The following is a 7,514-nucleotide window of genomic DNA, read 5'->3' as shown; positions in this document are numbered from 1 at the left end:
AAAACCTCAAAAAGGACTGATGTCTGGTGCCATGCCCCGTAGCTGACGGCCCAGGAACTCTCAATAGTCATGGCATCTGGCAGCACAGCAGTTAATTTTTAGAACATACAAGCGTTGCCATGAGGCCCCATGTTTTGGTAACAAAAACATGAAGATTGTTACTACCAGGTGTTTTCAGTGTATTCGACTGTATTTGGGTTGCCATGACAAAAAAGTCTCAACTCCACTTTTCATGACCCTGAACTGACAAGGCCTTCATCATGTTCATGTCCCTGCATTATCCTTACCCCACCCAGATCAAGAGGCAAGTAGCAGGACTGGTTGTCTGTCCTATTTCAGGTTGAAAAAAGTGCAAATGTAACTGGGAGATAGCTACAATTACCATGTATTAGAATGAAAATAGAATGAATGAATATTAAACAAGTGCCATACAACCATACAGCTAAAGGACTTATCACCGACTTACAGTAGGGAAAGCCATTGGGTCATCCTAACTAATATTTATGATTGCTGGACTCAAAGTGCCTCATTGTGACTGCATTTAGAGAAGATTAAGAAAATTGTAAAAGTTTAAAAAGCTATTTTCAAGCAAGAAAAAAAGTAATAAAGCATAAGTACTGTTTTAAGGACTACATTATATTATAATATGTAAAAATTACATAAATATATTAGAGAAAATTGCATAAGAAACAATTCCCTATAGGCTATGTTCACATCTGCATTGTTCTGCTCCGCCATAGGAGCGGAGAAACTGAAGCTGCTGGATCCGTCGCATTGACTTTAAGGCCTACTTCACACCGAGATTTTTGACAGGCAGAAAGAATCTGCCTCAAAATTCATTTTGAGGCAGACTTTAATTGCCAGCATTTTTGGACTCTTTTCCGTGTTTTTTGCAGCGTTTTTTTTGCCTGTGGCTGTTGAATCTAAAGCAAAGACCGCAAGCAAAAATCACTGCAAAAAATGCTCACAAGGAGCACGCACCGCAGGCTTTTTCTGCCTCCCATTGATTTTAATGCGAGGTCAGAGGCGGAAACCGCTCGAAGAAAGAGCATGCCACTTTTGATTCCGCGAACAGCTAAAAGCAGGCTGGGCAAAAAAATGCGCCTGTAATTTGGAGCATTTTTTTACTCTGATTCCGAACCGGTTTCCACGTCAAAATTAGTGTGAACTGACCATAATGGGTTCCATCCCATTTCTGTCTTGGTGTTCGTCCGTTTCCCGAACAAAAATTACAGAATCTGTGAAGGAGGCCCCTAACGGAGCCTCCAATGCAGATATGAACAAAGCTGCTGTGTCAGACTTTAAAATGTTAACGTTTATTACGGTTTCAGCAAATAAATCTTACTCCTTTTTATAATAAAAAGTTATACAAGTTATGTATATTTTATATACTTTCCGCAATTATTCCTCACAGTTTTCAAGATCTCTGCTTGCTGTAATTCCATAGGAACTTTTATAATTTACTTCCAACAGATATAAATCTGTCTTGGTCATGTTGACACACAGATATACAGCTCTTTAGAGTCATTCTACAGCTTTCAGGGTAAAACCTCAAGGGGCATCGGTGGGTTGGCAGCTATGCAGCCAAAAGACCACGCCAGCACGCTGTTCAGCTGTGCAATGCTTAATTTCCCCTGTGGTGGCACTGCAGGTTAATTAAACACTTACTGCCAGGTTGCCCCATGAATTACATCTAATTGCTTGGCGCCCCAGAATGGGGACACTTTGTGATCAGCTTATTGTCCAGGGACCCTTCTAAGGCCTGGTTAGCATAGCATTTTTTCCATCTGTCGGAGGTATACATTGGGAGGAGTCCCAATGTATACGCCTAATGGAAGGTAGCGACGTATCCCACTGTATAGACATACAGTGTAATACGTCGCCTGAGTTCCCGGGCAGAGCGCTAACTGAAGCACTGTGCCCATGGAAGCTCCTGATGTTACTGTCCATATATGCCAGAGAATCGGCAACAAATTGACTGTGAAAGTAGACCTCCCTTTTAATGTTGTGTTACCTGTACTCTGAGAGCAATTGCTGAAATCTCGTCACATTGATTGTCACAACTCTGTGATCAATGCTTGAAGCAATTGAGCTAGACTATGACACATTTCATAGTTTTTAAAGATTAAAAAAAAACATAATCTCAACCACCTAGATTTATCAAATTTATTTTGTCATTTCCTTGAATTATGAAATTCCAGTAAGAAATGCCAGCAATGACTTATTTTTTTGGAAAAATTTTCCAAGCTTCGGATTTCTCACAAACAGTTCTGAATAGACAGTGAAAGCTTGGATTGGTGCCTTGTTGTCAGTATTCCTCAGGATAAATACTGTTTAATGATTGGTTGCTATTGAATAGCGCTCTCTAACATTTGAGTGGATTAAAAGTTTTGGAAACTATTGCAGCCAAGATCCCTTGGACTTCATATTGAGCATGTTTCTCGAATGTGACAAAATTCTATTTTTATGTTTGTGTCACAGATTTCAGCGTAGTTCTTGGTGATTCACAGATGTGATTAGTGGTCTGTTTAATTGACAGTATCCAGGGGTGTAAATATAGGAGGTGCAGTGGTAGCAGTCACACTTGGCCCATGTGCCCAAGTGTGCCCAAGGAAGACACCAGTGTGTTAAGTGGTTCATTGTAGATGGGACGGGGGTCCTGTTACAGATTTCACATTGTGGCCTCAAGTTACGCTTCTGGCAACAACATGACTACCTTTAATATTATTTAAATTTTAAAAACCATTTTGTTGTTCACTTGGGGCCTCTAGTCACCATGTGTTTTCAGATTTTGCTTCTTGCTTTGGGTTGGCTTTGTGCACATATGCCTGGCTTTAAACAATTTAAATCTTCTTGTAGCATGAAGGACAAAACTGTACCCCTTCTTCAAGGCATGGTCTTACAAGTAATTTATGTACGGCCAATATTTTGTCATTTGAAATTGCTGCTTTGTTTTCCATGGTCTTAATGCACTTACAATTGTTATCCAAATTTGTGAAGCTTAACATGACAAACAACAGGGGATGATAAAGGCAATTTTGACAATACTTATATTTTATAAACTGCCTTTTTTTCTACTCTAGAGAAGACAGAGGCAATGCTATCATTACAGCTAAACTACATAAGGCTGAGTTCACACTACCATCAAGATTTCCGCTTTTCTGCTTCATCATAGAAGCAGAAAACCGAAAACGATGGAGTGTCGGATCCTCTCACCAATGGTCGGACAACCGCACACATCTCCGATGTCAAATAAAGGTTTACTTATTCATCAAACGTCAAGTAAAAAAACAGCAACGTTTCGACCCATTGTGTGTGCAGCGTCTTTCTCAAGCCGGAGCCGTCACATGACGAACACCAACAGCGCCTGATGGATCCCATTGACTTATAATGGGGTCTATTGGGTTCCACTGTGGCTGTGCTATTCTTACCATTAAATATGATGGAACTGCGAACTGAGAGCCATACCTACATTTATCAACTTTAAATTCCATCTGCTAGTTTATCATGGTTTATCTCTTATATGTCACTAAGAATGATGGTGATTTTTATGATTTATAGGTAATGCAGAGCAGAGGTGTAACAAGAAACAATGGGGCCCCCATAGAAGAAATTGGAATCTGACTCCCATTACACAAGTGAATTTAGAATATGGAAAGCTTATGATTGACATGGCATCTATTCTCATTGTTGCACCAGAGTGCATATTTATGTTTATTTTCTATTGCATTTCATTTACAGCAGATTTGCACCTGTCAATTACTTAGGAGGTGCTGACTAACTTTTTCTTTTGAATTCTTATTTTTGAGTAGAACCATGTCGGATTCATGTGGATAGATTAGATAGATAATAGATGATAGGTATGGATGGATGGATGGATGGATGGATAGATAGTAGCTCAGTTTCATGCATATAGAGTTATTTATAGAATACTTTGGTTTGGTTGGGACAATGAGGATTTTGTTATTGAAGGAGTTTTTCGTATGAGGGAGTCGAAAGGAAACATCTTTCAATACACCTTAGACAAAAGCCACTCCTCAACATCCAATTGGAATTCTGTGCACTGGGTGTGTAACCTTACTTTATAACATTGAAATTTGCTTCACTGCCTCTAAAACATTGCGATTAGCTACATCGGAACCGGTGTCCATATATTTCAATGGTTGAAATGTCTTATTTTCAGATAAGATATATATTATGCCTACTTTCTACAGCAGAAAACCTGTTGGGATATACACAACAAGAGCTTTAGGACATCTGGAAATATTTATACTAAAGTCGGACAATTATTAAAAATCAACGGAAATGTTTTCATGATACCCGACTAAATACAGAACTCAATGTCATGGCCAATAAGCCTAACCCAATTAATTTCCCCTCATAGTTTTCACTAAATATGATATTGCTAAAGCATTTAAGCAAAACTGAACATCAGGTTGTGTATCTATAACATCTGGGGACAGAATTCCAAAAATAAAAGGTGAAGTAGCATGCGTCATCACACCTGGGGGCAGCGATTAAAGTAAAAAACGTTGCTTTATCTATAATGTATATGTTAGTAGGAAGCTTGGAGTGACCAGAACTAATGCGTGCTATAGAGAGGAGAGGTGCTGTTGTGAGAGGGAAAGAGATAACCGCTGCTGTGGAGTTGGAAAGATTAATTGTATCACCAACTATTGAGGACCTGGAACTGCGGAGCAAGAGTTTGACTCGTGAGGACAATATCACATCGTTGGACATGGGGTGGCAACAGGTCGTGAAGATCGAGCAGGGTGTTGTGTGCGGTCCAACTGTACTGATAGTTCGGCTGGGTGGTCAAGTACGGGAACATAAAAGAAGGGTGGCCCAAGACAGCTATAAGAGGTGACCGATAGTGGCCAGAATAGTATATGACTATGGGGAAAGTTAGTCCACATGGAGGCTTATAATGTCAGCAACCACCAACACAAGGTAGCCCAGAGCACTCAGTAGCAGTCACCATCTTGAGGCCTACCTGACCCAAGGCAGAATAGCCCTTGTATCAAGGAGGGGTCCTTGGCCCAAATTCCGCCGGTCACATCTGAACAAGCCAGTCATCTTGCCAGCCTGAATAGTAAATAAGGCCCTCTTCACATCGCGTTTTGGCCTTCTGTCTGAGGTAAACGTTGGGAGGACTCCCAACGTATGCCTCTAACAGAAGGTGAAAACATATCCCTCTGTATGGCATACAGTCTTCGTTATCTTGTCCTGCAGTGATGATGTGTGGAGCCAATCCCTGGCCTCAGCGTTCTCCTGCAGCATCACTGTTGAGGCCCTCTATGATCCATAGGCGTAAGCTGCTAACAAATACAGGTTCTAGCTCTGGCAAACTTGAGTAGGCAATGTACTATATTTTACCGTATCTATTCATTTGATTCTACAAAAGTATATCTGATAGTAACTTCCGCTGGCAATGACAGCTGTTTGCTGTGGTGTGAGAAGCTGGAACTTTAATCTGAAAATAGGTTGTTTTGTGAGACAAACCCTTTATTAACCCACCTTTTATCCTGTTCTGTCTCATATGAGAATCCAAACTATGAGAAATTTATAAAGAATCTTCCGTATGTGAACTAGACCTATCTCTGGCTACAAGGCAACTGGCTGCAGAAGGAACACACACACACACACACACACACACACACACACAGACACACACAAACAAACACACACACACACACACGTCATAATAAGCCCTACATCTCAGCCAAAAATGGACGAGATCATTAGGAAATGAACTCGTCTTCTCTGTAACATTTCTACATTTCTGTTTGCTTCAGGACTGACAAACACTGTGGCCTTTTCTACCGTTAACCTTTATTATTCAGTTCTAGGTTCATTGTTCCTTTAAAAAAAACATCAAACAAGAGGCGTAAAATAACCACTTAGTGCACATGTAATACCAGTATCACTTTTCAGTGTTACTTGCAACAAAAGAACTTCTTGTGGAACCTTTTTCTTTCTGCATAGGATATAATCACATCAGTTATTTTTCATTTTCTAATTTATTAATTCCATTATTATTTAAAACATCTCTACAGTTGAGGTAGCTTACATGTATGGGGTAGATGCAGGGCTAGATTCTCTATTAGACACAAGAGTCCAGTGTGTAGGGGAGGCTGCTCCTTGGGGGGGAAGGATCAGCCTATATTTCATGCAAAGTGAGTTGGTGCAGTAGTCTTCATTTCATACATTTCATTTCATAGCAGCATCAGCGTTTGCAGGTAAGTAGTTACATCGACTTACCTGCAAACGCCGATGCTGCTGCAGAATCAACTGTAGCCTCTGGTGCCGATGTGTCCTCGCTCGTCCGACACGATGCAGGACCTGTGAGTGACGACACAGCGTGATCTCTCGAGAACACGGCTGTGTCTGCACTGCCAGAAGCTGGGCGTTCTGAAGAGAAGTGGATGATACTTCTCGTCAGAACGCCCAGCTAGTAAAAGTAGTAAAAACGCCCCGATGTACGCACATAATACACGCCCACTTGGACTTTTACTTTAAACACGCCCACTTGGACTTTTGCAAGCCTCATTTGCATAAATACAAAAATGGTCATAACTTGGCCAAAATAAAAACGTTACTGTAATCTACATTGCAGCGCCTATCTGCTGCAATAGCAGATAGGGGTTGCAAAATCTGGTGACAGAGCCTCTTTAATAGGTGAGCACAAGCACTACCACTGTTCATCCACCTATATTATCCTTGTGATCTGCACCATGTGGCGCCGTGGTTTTTTATTTTCTTTCTTAAAGATACATGTGATGTAGCTCTGATGGTTCTTGGACAATAACATACATTTATATATGTTTTTATATGTGTAAGAGGTGTGGCTTATGGTGTGACATCACTAGTGGAAGGGGGTATTCTGTCTAAACACTCCTATATCCTGTACTAATTGACTTCTCTTCTTTCTGCATAGTTCATTCAAGGAGCCCCCTATATGAAACCCTGAAGGGCACGCTCATTTATTGCAGCCACAAGTCAAGCCAGTATAGAACACCTTTATAATATATGTCCAGTAATATCTAGAAATGAGTATTATGCAGGACTGAACCAGTATTGATATTTATTAATATAATTCATAAACTTGTTTTGCCTCTTTCCTGGAATAATGCAGCATGGAATCCTCAGTATACAATATGAGAGGGTCTGCTGCAAAACTCCTATTATATCTATAGAAGATGCAAAGAGAGATTCCTGTACTGATTGTAGATGATTATATAGGGTTTCAGCATCTGAATATCCAGGGTTACATTGGGAGAGGGGATTGTTTTTGACTTACATCGACTTACTTGCTAACGCCGATGCTGCTGCAGAATCAACTGAAGCCTCTGGTGCCGATGTGTCCTCGCTCGTCTGACACGATGCAGGACCTGTGAGTGACGTCACAGCGTGATCTGGCAGAAGCTGGGCGTTCTGAAGAGAAGTGGATGATACTTCTCGTCAGAGCGCCCAGCTAGTAAAAGTATTAAAAACGCCCCGATGTACGCACCTAA

This window comes from Rhinoderma darwinii, chromosome 9 (assembly GCF_050947455.1).
Source record: "Rhinoderma darwinii isolate aRhiDar2 chromosome 9, aRhiDar2.hap1, whole genome shotgun sequence".
Lineage (NCBI taxonomy): Eukaryota > Metazoa > Chordata > Amphibia > Anura > Rhinodermatidae > Rhinoderma > Rhinoderma darwinii.
The sequence above is the reverse complement of the archived record's forward strand: the minus strand, read 5'-3'. Positions refer to the sequence as shown.